Source organism: Phragmites australis, chromosome 4, assembly GCF_958298935.1.
Source record: "Phragmites australis chromosome 4, lpPhrAust1.1, whole genome shotgun sequence".
Classification (NCBI taxonomy): domain Eukaryota; kingdom Viridiplantae; phylum Streptophyta; class Magnoliopsida; order Poales; family Poaceae; genus Phragmites; species Phragmites australis.
In genome coordinates this window covers 34,640,104-34,654,155 of record NC_084924.1, presented here as the reverse complement: position 1 = coordinate 34,654,155, position 14,052 = coordinate 34,640,104, and the positions used below count along the sequence as shown (strand labels likewise).

Genomic DNA, 14,052 nt, shown 5'->3' with positions numbered 1-14,052 from the left:
GGACTACTTTCGAATATCCAACTATAGGGTATATGCACATAAAAAATACACCATACACAGATAGGGTACATCGTACACCTGATGGACAACTCTGGATATTGAGGATCCGAATCTGCGAGATCTGATATACTCGGAAATCACAAAAACTTGTACTAGAAATATCTCGATCGGGTTAACTGACTCGAGTATGACTAGTATACAAGCTGGATTCAACTGTTTTGCCTTGACTGACAAGACAATTGACTCCTTATTGACCACGACGGATCCAGGGTAACGCCAGAACCCCTATATAAGGTGAGGACCTAGACCCCCAATGGAGGGCAACCCACAAGAGATCAACGCATACACAACTCGATGCAAGCACTAAGACCCTAGCATCAGAGATACTCGATGACTTCAACCCTAGATTAGTTTAGATCTAATCTGCTCTATTGTAATAGGTCTAGCCACCTTACTTGTACTTGAGATAATCTATATACAACCTTATTTACACAGGACGTAGGGTATTACTCTACATCGGGGGCCTAAACCTATATATATATTGTGTGTCTTATTTTCTGCTCGATCCCTAATCTCGAAGGTACTCTAATTCAATTACGGATATATTGTCAGGAACTAATTTTTGACACTAGTCACCTCGCAAGGGTATTGCTCACCACATCGGAAGTCGTGGTAGCATTTCCTTCGTAGTCTCCTTGCACGCCACGGTTTTTCTTAAGGGCGCTAATGTTGTATCGCCATGCCACGCATCATGGTGGCTAAGAGGTTTATTTTTAATAAGTATATCCCTAAGAGTTTTTTTTACATTTTCATTTGAAAAGGCTTAAAAAAATAAGATTGGTCTTATAGCATGTTTGTTTTAGTTTTGAATTCTAAAAAGTAGCTTCTAGATTGTAGATTTTAAAAAGTTGAATTGTTAAAGTCTAAGGTCCAAAAGCTAAGAGTTGTTTAGCATCCTAAATTCTAGAGGTAGGTTTGATGTTTACTTTGATTGCGTAACTTTCATAATACCTCTAGTTTTTCTAAATACATATTTATATCTATTTAACCTTTTCTTTCATTGTTTTTCATATTTGATCCTTATTATCCGATAATTGAGTAGTGTAGTGTGTATGTATTTGTAACTACAACATTTCATCAATGGCTTGAACAACTTGCATGGATTGTGTGTTTTTTCCATGTGATTATCTACTTTCTTCTGTGATATTTGTCTATTTGAAAGAATGGACAGTTTTCCACATATTCATTCCAAATGTCACCATATAATGTTCTAATTAAGATCCTGTTTATCTGAATGACTTTGGAAATTGTCAATTTACATGCTATGCTATTTCTTCTCTTGCAACAATTACCAGAAAAAAATCAACACTAGTATAAAATACAAGTCATCCAAACAAACAAAAAATGGAAAAAGAAGAAGATTTGAGACGTAGGCGAGGCCATGATCTCCTGTTCTTCCCGCTTGCTCTCCCTGCACTCGAAGTAGTACGCCGTGACGACAGTGAGGTAGACTAGGAAGAGCAATGGGGTCCTTTCCTCTTCAAATGATCTCCAGTGGACCAGACATCGGTAGATGAGGTACGCAACGATAGGCCTACCGATCGAGAAACCCAGATCTTCAGATAGACACTTGATTAGAACCTCCTGTATGTTTTGAGATATTAGAAGGATGCTCAGACGCATCGCATGAACTGCAAAACCACTAGAATATGTTCAGAGCCAGTGTCATACTTGATGTTGCTTCTTGACCATTTGAGCTAGGCTGTTCAGCATTTGTATCCTAGTTAGAAATCCATCATGCCAAGTTAATTGACAAAAGTATTTATTGATCAAAATGGCTGTAGGCTTTTATACATACATGGATATTATCCTCCCTATCAACTATGATGGGCTTCACTACACCATTTGCTGCTTTCTCGTGATCTGGAGTTTCCTGAAAACAAATACATACGCAACTATGATTAGTTAGTACCGGGCATGATAATCCAGTATGGAAGTTTGGTGATAAGCTGATTGCAGGTACCTGAAGAGCCCAACGGGCAGTTCTTCTAATCTTCTTCAATTCTTCCTTCACAATCACCAATCACAATCAGGCTTGCAGCCGGCCGCCCGCAGCTAGCGCCTAGACGTAGCAGCAGATCCGCAGACGCGCTAGCCTGCAGCAGTGCAACCTGAACTTCGATCGAGCACTTAGTCAGGCCAGCTAGCCTGCATCCTGCGCAGGGGCGCGCAAGCCACGTAGGGCGACGGCGACGCCGCGATGAGCAGCCGGGCACGGGCAGGGGCAGCGCGGCGCAGGACGGCGCAGCGGGCAGGAGCCGGCGGCGGCCGGCGGCACGGGAACGGAAACGGGATGACGGGCGGCTCCGCGGCGGAGTTGGGAGTCCAAGTCTCGATTGGAGCCAGTCCAAGACAGCCGACAGGCCATCAGGGGCTCAACGCTCAGGGCATGGACCGTGAGTCCGCGACAGAGGCCGGCTCAGTGTGGTTCCCGTCTGCGGGCACCTCTGGCGAGCGCCAGAGCTCGCTAGAATGGTAGATCCGCCCCTGCCCAAAGGCGACGGTTAGCACGGGGCCCCAGATGTCCCCCTTGGCTACGGACGAGCTCCCAGTACGCAGCCTGGCCGGCTCGGCACGGCTGATGGCGTCCGCGTCGAGGAACACGGCTGCGGCGAGGGAGTTGCCGAGGAGGAGCGCCGTGGGAGGAGATCAGGAGGAGACGGCGAGGAGAGGGCGGCGTGATGAGGTGGCGGCGGCTGGGAGAGCGAATAGAATAGGGACAATTGTTTTTTTCCCCCTGATTTGAACTGTTATTGTGAATCTGCCATTATAAAGAGCCTAATTGCATATTTACCATTAAGACGGACTCAAATCCAAAATATCCGTTATTAGATAAGAGCATTTTAAGAGACTCTCTATTTAACTTCTTTTAGCCAAATTTAAGGGTTTATGGACTAATATAGTGCTCCAACAAACTTTGTATCCGGTTTTCTATCTTTATCAACCCCAATCGAACCTCCTCCGCTCGCTAAATCTAGGGATGTGCACTCGACTCCCTATCCTCCATTTTTAGCCCTCCCACGCTCGGCCTCCCTCCCACGCCCGTGTTCCCGTGCTAGCCCACCCGCCCGCCCTTCGTGCTAGGTGGCCTGCCCTCTCGACATCCCGCGCCCACCCTCGCTCTCCGAACCGCCTGCCTTGATGTACCCGGCCACCGGCTGTTCCCTGCCCGCCCTCGGCTACCTCCGCTCCACCTACGACGCTACCGCCGCCCGAGCAGCAGCCCTCCTTCGGCTCCTCCCCCGCACTGTCGACGTTGTCACCGGCGTGCAAGGCTGCAACGGAGGCGGTAGAACGAGGGAGAGGAGCAGAGGACCGACATCTTCTCCTCTCGACAGTAGATCCAGCGGCTTCGCCACTCGACAGTGCGACGTCGTCGTTCCAACTGGGGTACTTCCCTCCTTCTCCTCTTTCTCCTTCCCCTTCCTACATGGATGAATGGATGAATGATGTGTGTGCTGAGAGCTGAATGGATGGTACTGCAATGATGAAAATGATAGTGATGAATAAATCGTGTGTGCTAGCTTTCTGATCTTTCACCTTGACATGTAATCAATCTTTTTTTAGTAATTGGTAATGCAATTAAATATTGTTAGTATGTTCTACTTCAGATGAACCCACGATTTGTCAGTAACTGGTATTGCAATTTAATATTGTCACTTTTTTCAATAATTGGTAATGCAATTAGAGTAGCTGTAATTTTGCATAGCTTCATTGATCAAGTGGATTCCATGGTCCACTTGAAGTTCTAATTTTAGTGATTTGGCATTTGTAGTATGATAGGCTCAAACTTGCTTGAAGAAGGTCTCGTGTACTCTTGCATAAGATAACACTCGAAGTGTGTTTTAGAGCATATTGTGCACTTGTACACTTGATGTGGTTATGTTCTTGGAGTTTATAGACTTGTACAAATGGTAATGCAATTAAATATTGTCATTTTTTTCAGCAATTGGTAAAGCAATTAGAGTAGTTCAGTTTCTTGCACAGCTTCATTGATGAAGTGGATTCCATGGTCCACTTGATGTTCTAATTTTAGTGATTTGGCATTTGTAGTATGATAGGCTCAAACACTTGATGCCCAGTACTTTTGTAGTTTGATTTGGCATTTGTACACTTGATGTGGTTATGTTCTTGAAGTGTATATTATTGTTCTATCTCATGCATATTGTGTAATACCAAAGTTGGAGAAGATTCTCATAAAACTGTGAATTTAATAGGGACTATGGACGGAAGTGGATATTATATTATCTTGCTGAATGAGGAGAGCAATGAACTGACTTGGGATGGACTGAGTAGCCCACCTGAGGAGCAAGTAACACCAGTTATGGAAGTTACCCCAACCATGAGACCAAACTAAAAAAGATCAAAGAATTTTAGTGAGAAGGAAGATGAAATATTGGTGTTGTCATGGATCAATATCAATTTGGATGCAGTCCAAGACAACAATCAAACTCGTTCTACATATTGGAAGAGAATTTATGATTATTTCCACTCCAACATGGACTTCACCTTAGATCGCATCCAAAATTCCCTCATGCACTGTTGGTCTGCTATTCAAGAAAATGGTAACAAGTTTGCCAGATGTCTAAGCCAGATTGAGGGTAGAAAGCAAAGCGGAGTGTCTTACCAAGATAAGGTGATTGACAAGTTTCCTATAAAATTTTATTGTATATACATCAATATGAATTGGTGCTAAACATACTGATTTTTTTTGGTTGACTTGTATAGCTAGTTCAGGCATGCACTTTGTTCAAGTCTGAAGATAAGACCAATAAATCATTTCAATTCATACATTGCTGGAACCTCTTATGAACACAACTAAAATGGATTGATAGACAGATACAAAATTCATCTTACAAAAAACAGAAGACATCTGACACTTCAAGTTCGACTACGTCTACTCCTATTAGCCCTAATGAGAGTGAGGCTGCAACTCCAGAGTATTCTATATCGAAGAGACTAATAGGTAAGAAAAGGGACAAAGAAAAATTACATTAAGGTGGAGATCTTGTGTACATGGAGGCGTTAGATAATTTGTGAGCTAAGAAGAAAGAGGCTGATGCGGAGAAAGAGCACAAGAAAGATGAGAGATACAAACAAGCATATGCACTGGAACAAGAGAGGGTTGCAATTGAGACAAAAAAAAATCTAGAGTTAAAGAGTAAAGAGTTTGAATTCAAGAGAATGTTGGAAGAAGAGAGAATTATATCGATAGACATTAGTGGAATGTCTAGCCGCAAAAAAAAAAAAAATACTATAGGAGCTTGCAGGATGAGATAGTGACTTGACGATTGAATAGCTCGGGTTGATAGCCGCTGCTGCTCGGATTAGTGGCATGCTTGCTGCTCGGGTTGTTACAACAATCTATATGTTATTATCCTACTTATGTGTAACTTTATTATGAAACTGTTAAGGAGCTACTTGTGTGTAATTTTATTTTAAAACTGTTAAGCAACCATTTGTGTTTTGGATCAATGGTTTGGATGTATGGATCAATCTTCTGTTAATCAATGTTGTTCCTGTATTGACAATGCATTGCGGTAATGCAACTTATTGATGCACTGCACTGTACTGACTTTTTAGTGTTTGTTCTTTTCAATTTCTGTTGATTGACAGCCAATGCTTCAAGAGGTTCATTCAATTTGTTGTGAAAAATACACTATTATATGAATCTGTTGTGACAAATGTAGAGAAATATATACATCATACTCTGGTGGACCAGAAATCTCTTTGTACTTCGATCTTGTATGCTTGTAGATCTATTTGATTATCAGCATTGGTGTTCCATTTTCTTGTCTATTTATAGCTCGAGGCAATGGGGTTCAATCATGATCTTGTGCTGGAGGTTTTCTTTGTGTGCAACAAGGATGAATACACTGTTATATGAGCTTGTGCTAGGGTGTTGAAGGTCTTTGCGTGCAACAAGGAGGTTCAATCGTGAGCTTGTGCTGGGGGTAAAGAAAAATACATTGTTCTATGAATCGGTTTTCTTTACGTGCAACAAGGATGAAGAGCTTGCTGCTAACTACCTCATGGATCATGGCCATGAGTTCGATGATAAGCAACAATAGATGATAGGGTGGATCATATGGTGGGGTGGAGGGGGAAACCAAGCAAAGGCAGAGCAGCTCAATGTTGTTCTTGTTTCTGATTGTTGAGAATACCTAGTAGTTTGTGCAAATGCTGCTGACTTTGTTTTGTGGCCATATATGTTTTACAATGCCATAGTCCAATTAGGATTTTACAGTGCCTAGCAGTTTTCAGGATCACATCATGAGTTAAGAAGTAAGCAACAGGTATTTTCAGGTTCAATTGACCAATAATTTTCAAGTGTCCAACTAATGAACTAAACACTACTAGAGCAAAAATATGCACAAGACCAAAAAATTAAAGAGATGCTTAAGATCACCATCCCGTATGCAAAATCAAATCATGTGCTAGGTATTTTTCCAATAAAATTATCATTAATACTGATCGCCATGATGATGCCACAAGTGCTCTACTAGGTCAGCTTGAAGCTGTGAATGAATTTTCTTGTCCCTAATTTTTTTTTGTGAGTTTCAATGAACTCATGAAGTTCAGGTGTATTCTCATGGGAAGGTTCCACCTTTTCTCCAACTTGATCATAATTGAAGTCTTCTGGTCCTTCCTTCCACTCATCTTCAACGATCATGTTATGCATTATTACACAAGCTCTCATAATTTGTCCGAGAGTGTCTTGATCCCAAAAATGTGTTGGTCCTCGAACAATGGCAACACAAGATTATAGAATCCTAAATGCTCGTTCCACGTCCTTCCTAACTGCTTCTTGTGCTTTGGCAAAATATTTTTTCTTATTTCCTAGTGGAGATGATATTGTCTTTACAAATATAGCTCAGGTAGGATATATGCCATCTGCAAGGTAATATCACATTGTACAATTGTCACCATTGATGGTATAATTCACTTTTAGAGCGTGACTTTTAGCTAGCTTCGCAAAGAGTGGAGAGCGTTGAAGAACATTGATATCATTGTGAGACCCAGGTAAACCAAAGAAAGCATGTCAAATCTAGAGATCTTATGAAGCAACGACTTCTAGAATGACTGTAGGCTCGTGAATATGGACGTTGTACATACCTTTCCATGCAGTCGCAATTCTTCCACTTTCAATGCATACAATCAATGGATCCTAGCATTCCCGAAAAACCTCTTGCCTCCCCAAGTGCAAATCTAGAAATATCATTCTCATATGGTGATCTCAAATACTCATCTCCAAATACTTCAATAATAGATTTGACAAGCCTTTTCAGACTATCTATAGCAGTACTTTCTCTGATACGAACATAACCATCCGTAGCATCTGTTGCTACTCTATATGTTAGCATACGAAATGATGAGGTAATCTTTTGCAAACAACTTAACCCAAGTTTACCAGCTGCATTTCTTTTCTACACAAAGTAGTCATCATGTTCTTCTACAGCACACATTATGCGCACAAATAGAGAATGCCTCATTCTAAACCTACATGGGTATGATAAAAATGAGCCATACATATCACGATCTACAACAAAGACAAATAAAAATATATGTACTGATCACAACCTGCGCTTGAACAAAGTAGGGCCGTATGTAGGATCATCCAAGAAGTAGTCTTGATACAGTCTCAAATGCCCTGCTTCTATGTTCTGATGAACTCTTGATACCCAAGGACAGATCTGCCATGGTGCGGGTCCTTGTCAAGCTGATATTGATTATGTGCTACGTGTGCTGCAGCAATAATGAATTCATCATCATCATCATCTGATGACAACGAATCTAATATCTCTTGCATGAGAAAGCTATGACGACTCATCGACAAATAGATCAATTTCTCGTCGGGTGCTGCACGTAGATGAGAGGCTAGGGGCAGTAGACGAGAGCCTACGTACGCTTCTGAAACTGACACTTCGTTGCTCGAGATTGAAGGTCGGTGCCTGGGTTCGATTCACGTTGTCCGGGATCGACGACATGTCTCTCAGGATCACACCGCTCAGGAACGACTCGTGATGGCTCACGCCGCTTAGGAACGATTTGTGACGTTAGTCGGGATCGACGGCATGATGGCGTCACCACAGAAGAGGATCCATGCGCACTTTTTGTTTTGATCACACACACGAGGGAGGGGTGGCAGGGAGCAGTGCAGGGAGACGAGGCGTGTATGACAGAACGGTTGGAAGTTGCCTATATGAAAGAATTTTAAAATATAAGGAGTCACAAATAGGGCATCTACTAGAGGGGGAAAATTTTAGGGAGTAAATATTTTTGGGATGCCTCCCTATATAGGGATATAGGGAACCAATTTTAGAGAATCTCTTGGAGATGCTCTAACAACACTAATTAACATCGTTTAATAGAGGTCTTTATGACTTGAAATCTTGACACAATTTGCAATCTTGCTATTCAAACTAGATAATAAATACAAGATAGACATCCTTTTTGGCATGTCACCTTTGACTTGGGGGTAAAAATGCAGCCCGACTAACAAAAAAAAACACGTTGTCATGATGTAAAATAGGTGGATAATATTGTGGAATAGCACACATTTCTAAACATTAGATAGCAATACAATATGAAGGTTCATATCATCTAGTTTAGTCTGACAACAAAAGGCAATATAACATAACAACTAATTTAAGGTTGACATCATCTTGTTCATCCTCATCCTCACATATAAAAGATGAGTAGACATTAGAAGTACATCTCAAGGAGCCCTACATCATGTAGCTCAACATGACACCACAAGCACAACAGGACATCATGTTCCTAACTAGCAGCAAGTTCCCAAAAGGTAATTACATATGATTGATGCTCCATGACACATCAAATTGAAGCTGCAACATAACCTCTCTTCTCTTTCCCCTTCCCCCTTCCTCTTGGCAGTTTTGCTGCCACCTCATTTGCAATGTCACTACAACAACACTTGTATAAGTTGTGGTAAATAGGTTGCTAGTGAACATGAAATTGGCTTTTAAATGCTAGTTACCTAGATGATCCACTAGTAGAGCTTTTTTTCGGACCTTGACCTAGGTGTTGCACCATGAAGACTGGATGGATCATTGCTCCCTTGATCTGAGGATGGAGTCCTTTTCCTGCACCAAAAAAGGAGTTAATAGAAAATGTATAAATAAAAAGGGATCACATGAAAATAGATGAAATTTCCTTTTCCTAGCTATAGGTCCTCCTTGATAGGTCTTTGCAAAATGGCATGTGTCACCACACTCACGGCATGTCCTCTTCTTTCTACAACCAGGCTCATCAGAAGCTTTAATCATGTGAGCCCTAGGCCTCCCAGGCTTTCTCATCAGCTTTGGCTTTTTCAACTTGAAACCAGGATCTACAATAGTCTATTAGTTCTTAGATGTCATTGGGTTCCATACTCTAGCATATGTTTGCCTCAACCTCTATACTGAGTTGTACTCATGCACATAGTTGTGCATGTCAGGTGACCTAAGTGAACCTATAAAATCCAATACATGGTTACAAGACTTCTTGCTAACTTACCAAGCTATACAAGAGCATGTATGATCCTTCAAGTTCACTGCATGTCTCTATATCACTCCTTTCTTAGAAACCACATATACTTTAATTGTATCATCATTATTACTCCTTAACACGCTATAATCCTTGAGATTCTTACTTTGTTCGTTTAGCTTACTAATAATAGTTGGAATTATCCTTCCTTCCATTTTCCTTGCAAGCTGGCTCCTCAAAAGAAATTTCTGAATTATCATTGGCATAAGCTTGTCACACAAGTCCACAATCTGTAACTCCTTGATTTTCATCACCCAATTGTTGAATGACTCAGAAAGATTATTGTTAATATAGTCCACCATTGATATCTCAAAGAACTGGCTCCTGCTCCATAGAAAATGGTGATTCTTCAATAAATAATCAATAGCATTAGGATATCTCTCGGCAATCTTGTTCATGTGGTAAGCATTAGGATATCTCTCGGCAATCTTATTCATGTGGTAGTTGAATTGCTGATTAGTGTAGCACTTGGCAGCAGGCTACATATTTTCAGCAAACAGTGGCCCATGGTACTGCTTCTTTAAGTTCTTCCATTGATGTTTCAAAAGCATAGCCACAGACTATAGCATGGTGTGTAACAGCTACCTTGCAAGTAGTAGTGTCTGTGAACACCTCACCTTCATCAATACATGGATCATCAAAATTATATGCAAATATAGGTTCAGGGTCAGAGTTATCTACATCCTCATCGAGCTCATCAACATCATAGTCAGAGTCAGAAGAGGATGCGGCTGCATCACTGTCATAACTATTGGTACTATGCACCTCTAATGGATCACAATCTAGGCATAACTGCTCCTGCTCCTCTTCATCACCATCCCTGACTTCTTCTTTGTCATCATCAGCCATACGTTTTCTCTTCTTTCTACCCTTCGTTGCACCCTTCTTCGCACGCTTCTTACATTTGTCCTTACAGGTGATGTGGCTTCATTGACATGGTTGGTGCTCTCAGGATGGGTGGTGCTATCATATTGGGTGGTGCTCTCAGGCTGGGTTAATTGTGTAGCATCAACCCATGGGTCATTAAAGTCTGGTGGAGTGCAAGGGATGACATTTTTAACATGGTTATTCCTCACTGATGGGTGGCACCTTCTTTTAGTTGGGGGAAAATAAATAAAGCAATGAGCCACCAAATTCATGGATGATGACATGTATGTGGACAACCCCATGCTCACCATGCTGATCAAACTAATCAAGCAATTGTGCATCTATAGTTATCTCTACTTTACTGTGATTTGATGGCATCAATCGATCTCCAGAAAAGTGATGTACTAGTTTGGCTCCCCAATTAAACATTTTCCCTAAATCAGTAACTAACTCGATTATCGAATACATATCTCTTTTAGCAATCAATTTTTCACTAGTCCCCTTCGCATATGCCTTGTGACCCTATCCTAACGCTAAGAAAAAGGATTCCACCCTAACGATAACTATGTAAAAACTTCGAGGATTCCTACAACAGACGAGGGGGGGGGGGATCTTCTAAAAAGTTTGAATCAACATCAAAGAATTCTAGGAGAGTGTATATACCCTTCCATGTTGTCTTCCTCACGAGGAAGAGCCGCGCCCGCTCGTTCTATTCGAACCGTGGCCAAACCCAGCAGCAGTCGTAGCCGTGCCCAGGAGTAGTTGTAGCCATGCCCAGGAGCAGTCGTAGCCACGCCTAGCTAGATTGCCTACCATAGAAGCCCCTACCGCGTAAATCCCGAGTTATCGATGCTCCTCCCAGCACCAATCCATCTCCACAAACCTTGTCTCCTACTCCATTGCGATCGATTTGAGAGGAATCGCTATGGATCAGGGAAATGTGAGGAGGATTTGGGCTTCTAGGGTTTGTTCTTGAGGAGTGAGAGGGAGGAATTGGTTCTACATAGTGGGAGTTCGACACAAGTTTGAGCAGATAGATAAGAGTTCGGTTTTAGCATCGGTATAGTCTTTTCCTTATCCCTTTCATTTTTATTTTTATTTTCCAATTATTTGTTTTTCATAAATGTCTGGATTGTAAATGAAACAAATAAATAGTGGCAAACAGAAGGGACATAGTGCAGTTCTAATGGCATATTTGCAGTTGTGGTTTTTATAGTGGCAACTTTGTAGTTGGAGTTCGGGTTCGTGGCAAGTTTGCAATTCTCTCCATAGAATAGGATGGGGAAGCGAAAAATAATGGTTCAAAAATAGTAATGGCATTAGTGGGTAATTACTTTAGTCTTATGTGGGTATTTCTATTTTTCCTATAGTCATAATCCGTAAAAAGCTGATGGGAGGCAACTTGTAGATTATGATAGAAAAGAAGATTAGATTTTGAAAAGTAGATTGTACAATCTAATTATTTGTTTTAATTTTAGCTTTTAAAAATACCTTTTTAGAATTCCAAGCTAGAACAAATAAGACCTTAATCCATCCACTCAGAATGGATACGTTTTGCCTTGAGAACGTATGATGTATTTTTTTATGAGGGAGATGATTTTTTTAAAGATATTGAAAAAGAAAAAAATATTTTAAGAAAATAAAAAATATTTAAAATAATTTAAACTAAAATATTTAAAATTTTAAAAAACATTTTTTATTTTTTAAAAACTTTTTTAAAACCCTCCCCCATCATACTTATTTTAAATACCACTTAATACCAACATTGAAATTAAAAATATTTTAAAACCCATCTATATTAAAAATATTGTAAAACACCCACCTCGTAAAAAATATACAAATCAAACTATACACAATATTAAAACCCACAAAATATTTTATAAATCACCATCCACAACATCCCCAAATATTTCCTCAACCCGAACTACCCCAATACACTACCACCACACAATACAAAACTAGTACTCATAAAAGAATATACGTTAACACCCACACTAAATCCAATAATTTTCTTACCAAACACATCCCCCACAAGCGCTATACTCAAGTTACCTTCAAAAATAAAACACAACAACCCGCCTTCTAATTGTTTCTAATTAAGGGGCTTTATTACTTCGACTAGTAGTTTTGTATTCACATCTGTGGATTTAGTTTGGATTTTTTTTTAAATAATTCATAGATCAATGGTTTGGTGCATGTTTTTCAGAAAAACCGGAATAAAAATATTCATTCATTAAAAAAGAATTCATAGATCAAACCATCTCATTCAAACATATTGTAAGTGAATTAATCTAACAAATGGCATGATCCCGAGCTGTCCTGGTTTGTTGTATCCGATTGGCTCGTAGATTGGAGCCCCGAATCCATTTCTGCAAAAGTTTGAATGGGTCTCTAGTTCGTAACTTCTTTTTTCTGTTGTTTGTCGAAGATAGAGTGATTTTTAGAAGTGGATTCCCATACCGACTCAAATTCCTATTGGTTTGCAAAGAACATCCAAACACCCTACACCCGATCTGGTGTGGTGAACTGAAACCACAGAAAGGCAACATCGTCCTTCCACTCGCAAGTCCCAATACTGATTTGGTCGCAACAGTGAGCTGATATGGTGATGAGCCCACCCATGGTCAGCTCACAGTGGTGGTGGAGAAGAGTCGGGCAATCCACCTATTCGGAGGGAATGAATTAGAATTGTGAAAGACCCCTCTCCTCACAGTTGCGCTCCAGTTTAGATTACAACTGGTTCTATTACAACTTCAATTTTTTTTAATGGTACTCCCCCCAACTTGTGCGGCCTTTTGGGAGATCATGGATACAGGACAGGGGCTCCAACCCCCCACCTGTTCGACTCCTTCCTTGAAGTCTTACCACTGGCTCCATGCCTGTTCGCATTCCAACTTCAATTCTAAAGGCATCCAAATAACATGTATTCAAAAGAACTGGTTTCAACTCTCCAACACCACACACTTCCGCATCCAAACAGGCCTTGATTTATCAATCAACTTATTGCAGTTCAGTGTTCATGCTGCTTTATTTTGTCTATCTATGACCATGTCTGTTTCTGCTTATCAGCAGCTTTTGCTTCTTAAAAAAAGTTAATAAGCTGAAATAAACACCAAATTTATTGCTAGCTTATAGCTTTTCTGATAAGCTGATTTCTGATAAAAATACTAAAAACCAATAAACTAGCTGAGACAAACTTCTTAAAAAGCTGGTATGCTGAGAGCCTAAACTCATAAGTTAACCGCATTTTCAGATAAACAGTTTTTTTTTTTTTTTAAAAACCATTAATTTCAACTGTATCAAACAGGACCTGTATCATGACTCATCAGCTGCTTCATTTATGCAACTACAACAATCCAAAACAAGTACTAACAGCGATAACGAGTAACAACAATTTTTTCCCAAAAGAAAACCTGAGTAATAACAGACCCACAATGCATTTTCCAGCACACACATTACATCTATCAATTACAAGTACAGAACTGGCTGCATTGCTGCACCATAAACTGGCAAAAGCGATGCGAAATGGCACCATAAACTTCTTGTTGTATGAAAACTCTACAGAGATGAGAAGAA

The 14,052-nt window shown here is 40.5% G+C and overlaps 1 long non-coding RNA gene and 1 pseudogene across 1 annotated transcript; one reads left to right on the top strand and one right to left on the bottom strand.

Moving 5' to 3' along the window:
- Window positions 1–1,269: 1,269 nt before the first annotated feature.
- Window positions 1,270–2,786, bottom strand: LOC133914342 (uncharacterized). Its single transcript, XR_009909232.1, has 4 exons — window positions 2,024–2,786; window positions 1,859–1,933; window positions 1,732–1,780; window positions 1,270–1,644 (listed from the first exon to the last, which is right to left on the bottom strand). It is a non-coding gene; the product is annotated as an uncharacterized LOC133914342 (long non-coding RNA).
- Window positions 2,787–4,282: 1,496 nt separating this feature from the next.
- Window positions 4,283–5,369, top strand: LOC133914742 (glutathione S-transferase T3-like; annotated as a pseudogene).
- Window positions 5,370–14,052: the final 8,683 nt, after the last annotated feature.